Genomic DNA, 16,852 nt, shown 5'->3' with positions numbered 1-16,852 from the left:
TAAACTGCCATGGCCACAGGTTTTTTTGAACACCTCCAGGGATGTGGACTCCTTCACCTCCCTGGGCAGTCTGTTCCAGTCCCTCACCACTCTTGCAGAAAAGAAATGTTTTGCAATGCCCAATCAACACCTCCTCTGGTGCTGTCTGAGGCCATTTCCTCTCACCCTGTCAGTTGCTTGGAAGAACAGCCCAACATCCCATCTCATTCCAACCTCCTTTCAGGGAGCTACAGAAAGCAGGAAGATCTCCTCAGCCTCCTCTTCTGCAGACAAAATGATCTGAGTACCCTCAGCTGTTTCTCCCCAGACCTGCTCTCCAAACCTTTCCTTAGTTTCATTGCCCTTTTCTGTGTGCACTGCAACAACTCTCTGTCCTATGCTCACAGAGATTGGTTCTGCAAACAGCTCCAACTGAAGTCCATAAAAAGCAATACAAATCCCAAACCCTCTTTTAAAAACTGAAAGAAGTTGACTTTGCATTCCAAATGTTGCAAGAAAGTTCTTGGCTATCTCTATGTCTTTCTGAACAAATCAAGAGATCCATCACATGCAGCAAACCCCAGATCTGTTTAAATTGCTGCTTAAAATAATCTGTTTAAATTTCTGCTTAGAAATTGCATGAGCTCTGAGCTCCCAAGGCACTGATAGCACAGGATGTTAGGGTTAGAAGTGACCTCTGGAGAGCTTCCAGTCCCCTGCCACAGCAGGCCCAGAGAATCCAGCACAGGTGGCACAGGGGCACATCCAGACAGGGCTGCAAAGGCTCCAGACAAGGAGACTCCACAACCTCTCTGGGCAGCCTGTGCCACTGCTCTCTCACCCTTACAGCAAAGAAGTTCTTCCTCCTCTTGAGCTGCAGCTTCCTGGGCTGCAGTTTCCATCCCTTGCCCCTTGGCCTATGGCAGGGCACAAGTGAGCAGAGGCTGTCCCTGTGCCTTCCTTCCTGACCCCCAGCCCTCAGCTCTTGACAGACATTGCTCAGCTCCCTCTCAGCCTTCTCCTCTGCAGACTGAACAGCCCCAGGGCTCTCAGCCTCTCCTCACCAGGCAGTGCTCCAGGCCCTTCAGCATCCTTGCAGCCCTGCCTTGGACTCTCTCCAGCAGATCTCTGTCCCTCTTGAAGTGGGAAGCCCAGAACTGGATGCAATATTCCAGGTGTGACCTGACCAGGGCAGAGTAGAGTGAGAGGAGAAGCTTCCTCCATCTGCTGCCCACACTCTTCTTAATGGCCCCCACGACCACCCCACTGGCCTTCTTGCCCACCAGGGCACATTGCTGTTCCATGCAGAACTTGGGTGCCCAGCAGCACTCCCAGGTCTCTCTCCATAGGGCTGCTCTCCAGCAGATTGTCTCCCACCCTTTACTGGTGCAGTTTATTGTTTCTTCCCCCTTTCTGGAGCAGTGTATGGTTAAAGTGAAGAGTTGAAACCTAAGCTCTCTGTGTCACTGTTTTACCACAGTTTCCCCTTGAGGAAGGAGGGAAAACTGGAGCAGTGATTTTTACCAGCTTATGCTCAACAAAGGTAAATAAATAAAGGGAGAGAAGAGAAAATGGCCAATAAGGAAGAATGGAAGTGAGCAGCTCATAAAAGAGTGCAGCTGCAACAACTCTTCAGTATTCACTTTTGCCCTATCTAACCTTGTTTGAGTGCTGTAGGAGCTCTTCAGCTTTTACAGCCTGTGCTCAGGCTGCCAGCCCCAGCTCAGTTTGTCTGTTAGTGTTCTGAGTATTCTACATCTCCAAAGAAGGGCCAGGAGAGTCACAGATTCACAGCATGTCAGGGGCTGGAAGGAACCTCCAAAGCTCCTCCAGTCCAACCCTCCTGCCAGATCAGAAGCACCTACAGCAGGTCACACAGGAACACATCCAGGTGAGCTTTGAATATCTCCACAGAGGAAGACTCCATAATCCCCCTGGGCATCCTGTTCCAGGGCTCTGTTACCCTTACAGGGTAAAAACTCCTCCTGTTTCCATGGAACTTCCTATGCCTCAGCTTCCACCACTGCCCCTTGTGCTGTCATTGGGCATCACTCAGCAGAGCCTGGCTCCAGCCTCTGGCACTCATCTTTACATATTTATAAACATTGATGAAGTCACCTCTCAGTGTCTTCTTCTCCAAGCCACAGCTCTCTCAGGCTCTCCTTGCAACAGAGATGTTCCATTCCCTTCAGCATCTTCGTGGCTCTGTACTGGACTCTCTCAAGCAGTTCTATGTCCCTCTTGAACTGGGGGCCCCAGAACGGGACACAGTATGCCAGATGTAGCCTCACTAGGGCAGAGCAGAGGGGTGGAAGAACATCTCTGGAACTACTCACCACAGCCCTTCTAATCTACCCCAGAATAGCATTGCTCCTCCTGACCACAAATCACATTGCTGGCTCAATGATCAGGGAGCTGGATGTCTGCTATGTGAGGATAAGCTGAGAGATGTGGAGTTGTTCAGCCTTGAGAAGGTTTAGGGCAGACCTTATTACCATGGACCTGGACATAAAGGACATAAAGGGAGCCTCCATCCTCTTGAAGGAGTCTAAGGTGTGGCTTCATCAGCGCTGGCTACAGGAGGTCAATCACTGCCCTGCTTCTGCTGGTCACACTCTTGCTGATCCAGGCCAGCATGCTGGTGGCCTTCTTGGCCTCCTAGGCTCATCTTCTGTCAGCTGTCAAGGTGAGAGCCATCTAATGACATATGCCAGGTGGGGAGAAGGAACAGGAAGAGCTGTGGTACAGAACTTTGTGGCAAAGTGAAAAGCAAAGGAAGGGTTCTGTTAATTATTACTTGAATATATGTAAAACCACAGTACATTTCTCTTCCTATACAACCAGGTGTTCTTTCCTATCAGTCTTGGTGCTGAGTTACATTTTTGGCTGCCAGGTTCTGAGGATTATACTGGCTCCTGCAGGTGCCTGTGTGTTGGTAGAGAGCTGAAGCAATATCAGCAAGAATCTTTGTGCGTGGCAGCTTTCCATGGATGCAAAATCCTCTCCCCCCCAATTACAGCTTGGGTGTTGTTTCTCCATCCTCATCTCCCACCCCCAAACCCATGCAGGACTAAGGATTCCCCCTCCCCCCCCCAAAACCCTTTCATGACATCAGAGTAACACACTTAGAGTTCTAGGGATGTCTTTAATATTCCTAAAATCATAGAATCATATAGAATCATAGAATCAACCAGGTTGGAAGAGATCTCCAAGATCATCCAGTCCAACCTAGCACCCAGCCCTAACCAATCAACCAGACCATGGCACTAAGTGCCTCAGCCAGGCTTTGCTTCAACACCTCCAGGGATGGTGCCTCCACCACCTCCCTGGGCAGCCCATTCCAATGCCAATCACTCTCTCTGTGAAGAACTTCTTCCTAATATCCAGCCTAGACCTACCCTGGCACAGCTTGAGACTGTGTCCCCTTGTTCTATTGCTGGTTGCCTGGGAGAAGAGGCCACCCCCCACCTGGCTACAATGCCCCTTCAGGTAGTTGTAGACAGTAATAAGGTCACCCCTGAGCCTCCTCTTCTCCAGGCTGCACACCCCCAGCTCCCTCAACCTCTCCTCATAGGATTTGTGCTCCAGGCCCCTCACCAGCTTTGTTGCCCTTCTCTGGACACCTTCCAGCACCTCAACATCTCTCTTGAATTGAGGGGCCCAGAACTGGACACAGCACTCAAGGTGTGGCCTGAGCAGTGCTGAGCACAGGGGCAGAATAACCTCCCTTGTCCTGCTGGCCACACTGCTCCTGATGCAGGCCAGGATGCCATTGGCTCTCTTGGCCACCTGGGCACACTGCTGCCTCATCTCCAGCTACTATCTACCAGTACTCCCAGGTCCCTTTCCTCCTGACTGCTCTCCAGCCACTCAGTCCCCAGCCTGCAGTGCTGCTTGGGGTTGTTGTGGCCAAAGTGCAGAACCCTGCACTTGGCCTTGTTCAATCTCATCCCATTGGCCTCTGCCCACCCATCCAGCCTGGCCAGGTCCCTCTGCAGGGCTCTCCTACCTTCCAACAGCTCCACACCTGCTCCTAGCTTGGTGCCATCTGCAAACTTACTGATGCTGGACTCAATGCCCTCGTCCAAATTCTCTTTGCAATCCACGTGTGGAAGTACCACCAGTAGGTAACATGCACACCTGAAACTGAACAAGCTCCCTGGGAGCTTTCTGTACTGCTCCTGTCACTTCCCTTCCTCTGGGCAGGTGATCTGTACTTTCTCAAGATCAAAGCAGCTTCTGACCTGAGGTGGTTCTTCTGGTTGTGAGTTATGAAAACAGCTACAGCTGCCCTGGATACTTCCACACTGCCTGGAGTTTCAGTTGGGACATTGTAGCCAGGTGGGGGTTGGCCTCTTCTCCCAGGTAACCAGCAATAGAACAAGGGGACACAGTCTCAAGTTGTGCCAGGGTAGGTATAGGCTGGATGTTAGGAAGAAGTTCTTCACAGAGAGAGTGATTGGCATTGGAATGGGCTGCCCAGGGAGGTGGTGGAGGCACCGTCCCTGGGGGTCTTCAAGAAAAGCCTGGCTGAGGCACTCAGTGCCATGGTCTGGTTGACTGGCTAGGGCTGGGTGCTAGGTTGGACTGGATGATCTTGGAGGTCTCTTCCAACCTGGTTGATTCTATGATTCTATGATTCTATGATCACAAAAGTAGGGAAGAGAAGAGGAGAGGAGGAGGTGACTGAGGGATTTGGGGATGGTTAGTTTGAACCAGAGGAGGCTGAGGGCAGACCTCATTGCTGTCTACAGCTATCTGAAGGGACATTGTGAAGAGGCTGCTGCTGGGCTCTGCTCACAGGTAATTGGAGACAGTAGAAGGGGGAATGGCCTCAAGCTGAGGCTGGGGAGGTTTAGATTGGACATTAGGAAAAAGTTTTTCATGGAGAGAATGGTTAAGGACTGGAATGAGCTGCCCAGGGAGGTGGTGGAGTCACCAACTTTGGATGTGTTCAAGGGTGGTTTGGATGTGGTGCTTAGGGCCATGGTTTAAGGTGAATCGTGTAGAGTAGGGTTGTAGGTTGGACTTGGTGACCCTGAGGGGCTTTGCCAACCTGAGTGTTTCTGTGATTCTGTGAAGAGCACTTGGAGGAAGAAGGGAGGCTGTGGGTGAGATTCTGAGTGTTGCTTTTTCTTTTTGCTGTAAAATTCACTCATGTCTCTAGCATCCTGTGGAAGCTTAGCCTAATGCTAACATTCTGCAGGTGCTTCTCTACATAAGATACAATTTTTTGGTGATGTTCTTGAGGAAAGGTGACTATACTACTTCCTTGGGCAGCCTGCTTCAGTCTTTGACAACATTTTGAGGGAAGAAACTTTGCCCAGCTGGCACAGAAGGCCACTGGCATCTTGGCCTATATCAGCAGCAGTGTGGGCAGCAGCAGCAGCAGGGCTGCCATTCTGCCCTGTGCTGGCACTGGGCAGGCCTCACCTCCAGCACTGTGCAGCTCTGGGCCCTCACTGCAGGAGAGAGCTTGAGGGGCTGGAGTGGGGCCAGAGGAGAGCAACGAGACTGGGGAAGGGACTGGAGGGGAAGGCTGCTGAGGAGAGGCTGAGGGAGCTGGGGGGGTTCAGCCTGGAGAAGAGGAGACTCGGGGGACGTTAGCACTCTCTACAGCTACCTGAAGGGAAGTTGCAGTCAGGTGAGGTCAGGCTCTGCTCCCAGGCAGCTTGTGCCAAGAGGAGAGGGCATGGCCTGAAGCTGTGCCAGGGGAGGGTTAGGTTGGATGTTAGGAAGCAGTTCCTGCTGGAAAGCGGAATCAGAGACTGGAATGGACTGCTTAGGGGGATGGTGGAGTTGCCATCCCTGGAGGTGTTTAAGGACAGCTTGGCTGTGGCACTCAGTGTCATGGTCTGGTTGCTGTGGTGGTGTTAGGTCGTAGACTGGTCCTGATAGTCTCAGAGGTCTCTGCCAGCCTCAATGATTCTGTGCTTTTGTGAGCTATCTAACTTTCTTCTATGGAAAACAAGTCTTTTGATACTGGCTGTTGGTATGCCTAGAAGTGTTTTCCCTTTAATTTCTCTTCTCAAAGCCTAATTTAAAATTCTGAAATTTAAAATTTAATCTTACAAGAAGGAAGAAGGGAAAAGACAACAACAACAACAAAAAGAAGCAGCGGGGGGCAGATGTGGCTGGGTTGGAGGGCAGAAGGGCTCTGCAGCAGGACCTTGACCACCTGGACAGATGGGCAGAGTCCAAGGGGATGGCTTCAATAGCTCCAAGTGCAGAGTGCTGCACTTTGGCCACAGCAACCCCATGCAGAGATACAGGCTGGGGTCAGAGTGGCTGGAGAGCAGCCAGACAGAGAGGGATCTGGGGGTGCTGATTGATACCCACCTGAAGATGAGCCAGCAGTGTGCCCAGGTGGCCAAGAGAGCCAGTGGCATCCTGGCCTGCCTCAGGAATGGTGTGGCCAGCAGGAGCAGGGAGGTCATTCTGCCCCTGTACTCTGCACTGCTTAGACCACACCTTGAGTGCTGTGTTCAGTTCTGGGCCCCCCCAGTTTAGGAGGGACATTGAGATGCTTGAGCGTGTCCAGAGAAGGGCAACGAGGCTGGGGAGAGGCCTTGAGCACAGCCCTACGAGGAGAGGCTGAGGGAGCTGGGATTGGTTAGCCTGGAGAAGAGGAGGCTCAGGGCAGACCTTATTGCTGTCTGCAACTACCTGCGGGGAGGTTGTGGCCAGGAGGAGGTTGCTCTCTTTTCTCAGGTGGCCAGCACCAGAAGAAGAGGACACAGCCTCAGGCTGTGCCAGGGGAGATTTAGGCTGGAGGTGAGGAGAAAGTTCTTCCCTGAGAGAGTCATTGGACACTGGAATGGGCTGCCCGGGGAGGTGGTGGAGTCGCCGTCCCTGGAGCTGTTCAAGGCAGGACTGGACGTGGCACTTGGTGCCTTGAGCTCTGTGGTAAAGGGTTGGACTTGATCTGTGAGGTCTCTTCCAACCCTGATGATACTGTGATACTGTGAAAACAAACCAACCCAACTCCCAACCAACCAAAGCCCAAAAATCTTAGAGAAAAGTAATATTTACTTTAGAAACAACTTCTCCTTATAGTAGTACAAGGATTCAACATGGTTCTGTAGTAAACTTCTTCTGTTCAAACATGGATTGCTGTGGAAGACTGAAATCTTTACTCCTTTGTTTTAACATTTATTTAACTTTCCCTGCTCCATTGTCAGCTTTTATTCCGACCTGAATTTTGACTGTGCAATCAAAAATTGGACACAGGTAGGTATTAGGCTGTTCTGCTTTTTGTTTAATACATCCATCTTAAGAATCTGACATGAGATCTTTGGTCACATTCTATGATTCTGTCATCCACAACCTCCCTGGGCAACCTGTGCCTCACCACCCTCACTGCAAATAACTTCTTCCTAACATCCAGTTTCAGTCTCCCCTCTGCCAATTTAAACCCATTCCTCCTCATCCTCTCATTACAAGACCTTGTCAGTAGTCCCTCCCCAGCCTTCCTGTAGACCCCTCCAGATACTGGAAGGCCACTCCAAGGTCTCCTTGAAGCCTTCTCTTCTCCAGGCTGCAGAGCCTCAACTCTCTCAGCCTGTCCTCATAGCAGAGCTGCTGCAGCCCTCTTAGCATCTTGGTGGCCTCCTCTGGACTGGCTCAAACAGTTCCATGTCCTTCTTGTGCTGGGGGCTCCAGGACTGCACACAGTACTCCAGTTAGTACCAAGAATATTTCTCCAATGTGGTTTTTTTTCTGACCCAATATTTCTGCTCTGGGCCATATTAGCACTGCTGAGTCTTCATTTCTGTAATCTGAGTGATAGCCATGAAATATTAATCAGCAGCTCTGAGCATTGACGAATATTAAGCAGCTTTCCCTTAGGACATGTTCATTCATCCACTCATTTCATTCATGCTTCCTCTGTGCTGGCATCCATCAGAGTTTGTTTAGAGGAGAAAGGCAGTACAGGAACCAACAGGTCTGGTGGCTAAGACAAATCCAAATGAAGAGCAGTGCATGCACTTTTCACCCTGATGGCAATTAGAAAGTTGCAATATCTATGAAGAGAAATGATGAATTCAGCATCTGTTGAGGATCACACAGTATCACACAGTATCACACAGTATCACCAAGGTTGGAAGAGACCTCACAGATCATCAAGTCCAACCCCTCACCACAGTGCCCAAGGCTAGACCATGGCACCAAGTGCCACATCCAACCTTGCCTTGAACAGCTCCAGGGACGGCGACTCCACCACCTCCCCGGGCAGCCCATTCCAGTGTCCAATGACTCTCTCAGGGAAGAACTTTCTCCTCACCTCCAGCCTAAATCTCCCCTGGTGCAGCCTGAGGCTGTGTCCTCTTGTTCTGGTGCTGGCCACCTGAGAGAAGAGAGCAACCTCCTCCTGGCCACAACCTCCCCTCAGGTAGTTGCAGACAGCAATAAGGTCTGCCCTGAGCCTCCTCTTCTCCAGGCTAACCAATCCCAGCTCCCTCAGCCTCTCCTCGTAGGGCTGTGCTCAAGGCCTCTCCCCAGCCTCCTCGCCCTTCTCTGGACACGCTCAAGCATCTCAATGTCCCTCCTAAACTGGGGGGCCCAGAACTGACCACAGCACTCAAGGTGTGGTCTGACCAGTGCAGAGTACAGGGGCAGATCCAGTTATGGATCATCAGTTATGGATGTCTTTCTAGAGGTTTTAGTCACAGGTTAGGTGCAGTATGTGAAAACCAATTTTCATGTGTGAAGCAGGATCATAGAATCATAGAATCCACAGGGCTGGAAGAGACCTCCAAGCTCATCCAGTCCAACCTAGCACCCAGCCCTAGCCAATCAACCAGACCATGGCACTAAGTGCCTCAGCCAGGCTTTGCTTGCACACTTCCAGGGACTGCTGAGGGGCTTTGCCAACCTGGATGTTTCTGTGATTCTCATCCTGAGCACTGCAGACCTTGACCCAGCACTGTAGGTGGGGTCTTAGCATATTGGAGCACAGGAGCAGAATCTTCTTGACTTGCTGCCCACACTGCTGGAAATGCAGCCATAACCTCAGTTTTTTGCTATGGGATCAGCTCAGCCAAAGGCATTTTCCCTCTAATTCAAACCAACACGGTGTAAGCATTTACTGTATTGCACTTGGCTACAGAAACATGAAATAAAGTTAATTGCCTCAACTGAAAATATTGTAACAAGCAAGAGAACGAGGGAGATTAAAACACCCAAGAAACAACATAATAATGAAGCCCAGCATTTTCCCCCAGGTGTGTAGTTGGACAAAGCACAGCATTCCTTTTTCTCATGCATTGGTTAGTAAGAGGGCAAACAGCACTCAGGATTCCTAACTCGAGTCACTAAACCATCACTCACATCTCCAAAGGTACCAGTGTTGTCTGTGTCATGGTTCAGCAAATACTCTGAACTACCACAGATTAGTAAAGGTTGGAAAAGACCTGTAAGTTCATAGAATAGAATCATAGAATGGTTTAGGTTGGAAGGGACCTCAAAGCTCAGCCAGTTGTAACCCCCTGCCATAGGCAGGGACACCTCCCACTAGAACAGGTTGCTCAAGGTCTCACCCAACCTGGCCCTGAACACCTCCAGAGAGGGAGCAGCCACAACCTCCCTGGGCAACCTCTGCCAGTGTCTCACCACCCTCACTGTCAACAACGTCTTCCTAACATCCACTTTCAATCTCTCCTCTGCCACTTTAAACCCATTCCTCCTCATCCTCTCATTACAAGACCTTGTCAATAGTCCCTCCCCAGCCTTCCTGTAGGCTCCCTTAAGATACTGCAAGGGACACATGGTTTAGTTAATTAGAAAGGTTAGGTGATAGGTTGGACTTAATGATCTTGAAGATCTTTTCAGCCTGGTTCATTCAGTGATTCTGTTATTGAACAAATGGAGGTCATTTCTCATCCCATCAGAAGTCTCCGAAAATCTCTCTCTTACAGGTCTAATAATGAATAATCCAGGTGTATTTGCTACATAGAAAGGTAAGAATAAGAATTCATTATCACAGGGAAGAAGGCTTCTACCCCTTTTTCTGATGTTATGCTGTCTTGTGCTCCTCTCAAGTCAGCCCACTCAGCTGCTTTGGTTGAAAGTATGTTTGATGCCAGGCAGAGAAGTTGTATCCTTGTCAACTGTTGTAGGTGGCGTTCTGATATCTGTGTTATGCAAGAGAGATGTTTGATAGTATAATAGGGAAAGGTGCTTGGAGGTGGTGAAGGCCTCATCTCCAAAGACTTTGAAAGAGGTTATCCTCCTCTACTCTGCCCTGGTCAGGCCACACCTGGAATATTGCATCCAGTTCTGGGCTCCCCACTTCAAGAGGGACAGGGATCTGCTGGAGAGGGTCCAAGGCAGGGCTGCAAGGATGCTGAAGGGCCTGGAGCACTGCCTGGTGAGGAGAGGCTGAGAGCCCTGGGGCTGTTCAGTCTGCAGAGGAGAAGGCTGAGAGGGAGCTGAGCAATGTCTATCAAGAGCTGAGGGCTGGGGGTCAGGAAGGAAGGCACAGGGACAGCCTCTGCTCACTTGTGCCCTGCCATAGGCCAAGGGGCAAGGGATGGAAACTGCAGCACAGGAAGCTGCAGCTCAAGAGGAGGAAGAACTTCTTTGCTGTAAGGGTGAGAGAGCAGTGGCACAGGCTGCCCAGAGGGGTTGTGGAGTCTCCTTCTCTGCAGCCTTTCCAGCCCTGTCTGGATGTGTTCCTGTGCCACCTGTGCTGGATTCTCTGGTCCTGCTGTGGCAGGGGGCTTGGACTGGAAGCTCTCCAGAGATCCCTTCCAACCCCTGTGATCCTGTGACCCTGTGATGATCCTGCAAAGTGTGATGGGGCTCTGAGCAACCTGATCTAGTTGGGGATCTCCTTGCTGACTTCAGGGTGGTTGGATTAGATAACCTTTAAAGGTCTTTTCAACCAAATGCCTTCTGTGATTCTGTGGTCATTAAATTTTTTTTCTTAAATAGGAACAAACCCAGGTTTTGATCTATAGATTTGCTCCACAAAGTGAAATTCAAAGGTTCTGCTGGTCCTTGAAATTGAACAAGGCAGCAAATGTACTGCACTAATCATTTTAGTTTGGAAGATTAATGAAAGAGGCTTATACAGATGTGATTTTCTTAAACTATTGCAGCCTAACCTAATACTCTCTGCAAAAGGAAACATCTTGGGGAATATTCTGCTGCAGAGTTTTAGTTTGTGGTTTTTTTTGGTTGGTGCTTTCTTGTGCGGTTTTGCTTGGTTGGTTGCTTGGTTTGGGGGTTTTGATTTGTTGGGTTTTGAGTTTTTGTTTGTTTGTTAACTTTTCCCCATGATACATAAGTTAGATGTTGTAGAATAAAGTTTAAAAGCCTGCAGCCCTCAGTGGTAAAACTGCTCAGGAGTTCCCAGAATCGTTTCAGGTGGAGGCTTTCATATCATTGATTCTAACTCATCTCTAACTCTACCAAGGCTGGTGCTGAGCCATGCCCCTCAGCACCACACTTCTGTGGATTTCAAACACCTCCAGGGATGAGGGTTCAACCACATGCCTGGGCAACCTGTTGTAGTGGTTGAGAATCTTTCCAGTGAAGAAGTTTCTTTTCATACCGCACCTGAACCTGTGATTGCAGGATCACAGGACGTATGGGGCTGGAAAGGACCTCCAAAGGTCATCCAGTCCAACCCTCCTGCCACAGCAGGAGCACCTAGAGCAGGTCACACAGGAACACATCCAGGTGGGGGTTGAATATCTAGAGGGGAAGACTCCACAACTCCGCTGGGAGCCTGTTCCAGTGTTCTGTTACCCTCACAGGGAAAAAATTCCTCCTCCTGTTTCCATGGCACTTCCTCTGCCTCAGCTTCCACCACTGCCCCTTGTGCTGTCATTGGGCATCACCCAGCAGAGCCTGGCTCCAGCCTCTGCCCACTCACCCTGCACATCTTTATCACCATGACTGAGGTCACCTCTCAGTCTCCTCCTCTCCCAGCAGCACAGCCACAGCTCCCTCAGGCTCTCTTGTGACAGAGATGTTCCATTCCCTTCAGCATCTTTGTGGCTATGAGCTGGACAGAATACTCCTGATGCAACCTCACCAGGGCAGAGGAGAGGGGCAGAAAAACCTCTCTTGACCTACTGACCACAACCCTTCTAATCTCCTCCAGAATTACATTGGCCCTCCTGGCCATGAGTGCACATTGCTGGCTCATGGTCAACCTCCCACCAACTAAGACAGATCCTTTTCTCTGTCGCTGCCTTCCAACAGGTCAGTCACTCATTTCCTCTTGCTGCATCACTTGTTACCAGGTTGGAAAAGACCTCTAGGATCATTGAGTCCAGCCTATCACCTAACTCTTCTAATTAACTAAACCATGGCAAAAGAAGAGAACAGCTCCCACCCCATTCCAAGGTCCTTTCAGGGAGCTGCAGAGAGCGATGAGAGCTCCCATCAGCCTTCTCTTCTCCAGACTGAACAACTCCAATTCCTTCAGCTGCTCCTCACCAGACCTATTCTCTAGACCCTTCCCCATCTTTGTTGCCCTTCTCAGCTGCACACTTCAGCACCTAAATTACCATTTTGGAGTGAAGGGCCCAAACCCAGACCCACTACTTAATATGTGGCCTCACAAGTGCCAAGTGCAGGGGGCCTACATTTAATTGTTGTGTCCCTTCAGCTGTTATAGTGCAGTGATTTATGGCTATATGCTATAGCCAAAACAGAAACACTAAAATCATAGAATCATAGAATTGTCTGGGCTGGAAGGGACCTCAAGGATCATCCAGTTCCAACCCCCTGCCATGGAGAGGGACACCTCACACTAGATCAGCTTGGACAGAGCCAAATCCAGCCTGCCCTTCAAAACATCCAGGGATGAGGCTTCCACCTCCTCCCTGGGCAACCTCTGCTAGTCTTTCACTCCCCTCATGCTGAAGAACTCCTCCCTAAGGTCTAATCTCTGTCTGCCCTCTTCTAGCTTGGATCCATTCCCCCCATTCCTATTATAACCTGACACCCTAAAAATTCTCTCCCCAGCTTTCTTGTAGCCCACTTCATATACTGAAAGACTACAATAAGACCTCCTTGGAGACATCTCTTCTCCAGACTGCTGTCACTATCTGACACCCTAAAAAGTTTCTCCTCAGCTTTCTGTTAGCTTCAGCCACAAGAAGGTTTCTTTGGATCTTTCTCTTCTCCAGACTGCAAAACCTCTTTCTTTCAACATTTTACTTTCTTTTTATTTTCCAAATATTTGCTTCCCCCTTTACAGACATCATTCAGAAGGTTATGTTTAGCTGGATCTTTTCAAAGGTCCTAAGGAAAGTAGCCTGGCTACAACTGCAAAGAGAAATCCGCAGTGTGTCTTGGCTTTACAGAAGGCTGAGAGAAGCTTGGTGCTTTAGAAGTCTTATTTCACCAAAGCCAGTGTAAGTTTGAAACTGCTGGCTCTGGTAAGGCCACACCTCAAATACTGGGTTAAATTTTGGGCCACTCACTACAGGAAAGAAATTGAGGTGCTGGAGCATGTCCAGAGAAGGGCAACAAAGCTGGGGAAGGGTCTGGAGAACAGGGCTGGGGAGGAGCAGCTGAGGGAGCTGGGGTGTTTAGTCTGGAGAAGAGGAGGCTGAGGGGAGACCTCATTGCTCTCTACAGCTCCCTGAAAGGAGGTTGGAGTGAAGTGAGGATTGGTCTTTTCTCCCTAGCAAGAAGTGATAGGGTAAGAGGAAATAGATTCAAGTTGTGCCAGGGGACGTTTGACATTAGGAACTATTTCCTTCCTGAAAGAGAGGTCAGAAATTGGAAGTGGCTGCCCAGGGAGGTGATGGAGTCACTGTGGCTGATGATCATGTAGACAGGACATGGCTTAATTGCTATGGTGGTGTTGGCTTGATGATTGGACTCAGTAATCTTAAAGAGGTACAAGTCAAACAGTTCTCTGGTGATCAAGTTGGATATTAAGGAAAAACAATTCTTTTCAGAAAGGGTTCTCAGGCACTGGAATGGGCTGCCCAGGGAGGTGGTGGAGTCACCATCTCTGGAGGTGCTTAAAAGCTGTATGGATGTGGAGCTGAGGGACATGATTTAGTAGTAGTGGCTTAATAGCAGTGGTGGGATTGTTAGCTCTAGGTGAGCTGTTGGCCTTGAGTTCAAAAGCCTCTTCCAGCTTCACCAATTCTACCATCTTGTGATTCTGTTGTCCGCTGGATTTGGTCTTTGTGCTCTTAGGGTTACTCAGTGGAAATGCAGGCTTGATAAGGAAGTTTTTTCTGTCTGTCTGTAGGAGTAACAGAGATGCAGCAGTGGCAGACACATCCAGAATTCCAGAGGCGAGTACCAAACTGAATTTGTCGTTGGCTTTTATCTCATCACTAGCATTCTGTCCTCTTATCTGCCTTCATTATGACTGCTGTAGTGCTGCAGACTTCTATGAAGCTTCAAATAACTCTGGGCCCCTCAATTTAAGAAAGATCTTGAGGTGCTTGAATGTGCCCAGAGAAGGGCAGCAAGACTGGGGAGGGGGCTGGAGCACAGCCCTGTGAGGAGAGGCTGAGGGAGCTGGGGGTGTGCAGCCTGCAGCAGAGGAGGCTCAGGGCAGAGCTCATTGCTGTCTGCAACTACCTGAAGGGAGGCTGTAGCCAGGTGGGGTTGGGCTCTTCTGCCAGGCAACCAGCAATAGAACAAGGGGACAGAGCCTCAAGCTGCAGCAGGGCAGGTTCAGGCTGGATGTTAGGAGGAAGTTCTTCCCAGCAAGAGTGATTGGCATTGGAATGGGCTGCCCTGGGAGGGGGTGCACTTCTCTGGGCACATTCAAGCACCTGAACATCTCCAGTCTCAGTGTCCCCTCTTCCAGATTGAAGCCATTGCCCCTCATCCTGCCACTTCAGATGATCAGAAGGATGCAGCAAGTCTTCTGTAAAAAAGGTCTGAGAAAGTTGATGTTGTTCAGTGTCATTGCCTGGGAGAAGGCAACCAACCCTATGATTTCTATTCCTAAAATCTGTTTGTGGGTGCCTATGGCATTGTTTAACAGCATGAATGTTGTGTGGCAACAGAATACTAAAGGGAGAGCACTAGGTTAAGACTTGGCTTGCTGGAAAACAGCTCTGCAGTGAAGGGCCTGAGGTTGTTGGTGGACAGCACATTCACTGTGAGCCAGCACTGTGCCCTTGTGGCCACCAAGGCCAGTGGTGTCCTGGGATGCATGAAGAAAGGCAAGTTGAAGGAGGTTCTCTTGCCTCTCTGCTGTGACCTTGTGAGGCCACATTTTGGTTGTTGTCTCCAGTTCTGGGCTACCCAGATCAAGAGGGACAGGGAACTCCTGTGATGTGTCCAGTGGAGGGTACAGAGATGCTGAGGAGCCTGGGACATCTCTCTGAGGAGGAGGGGGGGGGCTGAGGTGAGAGCCCTGGGGCTGTATAGCATGGAGAAGAGAAGCCTGAGAGAGCATCTGATCAGTGCTTACCAATATCTAAAGGGCAGGGATGCAGGAGGATGGGTCTAGGCTCTTTTCAGTGGTGTCCAGCAACTTGGCTGGGGGCATCAGGCACAGGAGGCTTCACTCGGACGTAAGGAAAAATTTCTTTGCTGTGAGGGTGCTGGAGCCCAGGAGCAGGCTGCCCAGAGAGGCTGAGGAGTCTCCTCCTCTGGAGACTTTCAAGACAAGCTTGGGTGCATTCCTGTGTGACCTGCCCAAGGTGATCCTGCTTTGGCAGGGGGATTGGGCTCCATCTCCAGAGGTCTCTTCCAGCCCCTACCAATCTGTGATTCTGTGACTGTAGGGAAACAGCTCAGGCATTTTTGTCTCAGTATTATCCAGCTAGCTCCTTTCTAGAACCATAGTCATTTGGGTCTTTCCTTCATCCTTTCTTACTCTGCCCAAACACACTTTCAGTCTGCTGAACACCTTTTTTTTCCCTCTATCTTTGTTATTCTCTTTGGAGTCTCACAACCCTGCATATATTGCCTGGAAGGCTTCTGGCGTTTTCTGGACATCTTCCTTGATCTGCCTCCCTCTGTGGAAAGATTCCAAACCCACCTGGACATTGGAGGCTGGATGAGGCACTGGGTGCCTTGGGTTAGTTAATTAGAAGGGACAGGTGATAGGTAGGACTCGATGGCCTTAGAGGTCTTTTCCAGTGTGGCTGACTCTGTGATTGTGTCCCTGGGCAGCCTGTTGTGGGTGACCCTGCTTTAGCACAGGGTTTGGACTAGGTGACTCTCAGAGGCCCCTTCCAAACCCCACCATGCTGGGATCATCTGAGTGCAGAGATGGTTTACTGCACTACCCTTCAAGGTAAGATTTTCACCTGCTTTTCATACTTTTATATGAAATGGGCTGCCCGTGGAGGTGGTGGAGTCCCCATCCCTGGAGGTGCTTCAAAGGAGGCTGGGTGAGACACTTGGTGCCATGGCTTAGTGAATTGGAAGGTGTTAGGTGATAGCTTGCACTTGATGATCAAAAAGGTCTTTTCCAACCTGGTTAATTCTGTGAACAACATTCTGAGAGATCCAGAGGCCTGATTAGAGACTTGAGAAAAAACCTTCTCAGAACTTGCATAGCCTGAGAGTGTGGAAGGGAGGAAGCAGCAGTCACAGTATCACAGTATCACAGCATCACAGTGTCATCAGGGTTGGAAGAGACCTCAGAGATCATCAAGTCCAACCCTTTAGCACAGAGCTCAAGGCCAGACCATGGCACCAAGTGCCACGTCCAGTCCTGCCTTGAACAGCTCCAGGGACGGCGACTCCACCACCTCCCCGGGCAGCCCATTCCAGTGTCCAATGACTCTCTCAGGGAAGAACTTTCTCCTCACCTCCAGCCTAAATCTCCCCTGGCACAGCCTGAGGCTGTGTCCTCTCGTTCTGGTGCTGGCCACCTGAGAGAAGAGAGCAACCTCCTCCTGGCCACAACCTCCCCTCAGGTAGT

The sequence above is a fragment of the Pogoniulus pusillus genome, chromosome 1, assembly GCF_015220805.1.
Source record: "Pogoniulus pusillus isolate bPogPus1 chromosome 1, bPogPus1.pri, whole genome shotgun sequence".
NCBI lineage: Eukaryota > Metazoa > Chordata > Aves > Piciformes > Lybiidae > Pogoniulus > Pogoniulus pusillus.
This window is presented reverse-complemented; position numbering follows the sequence as displayed.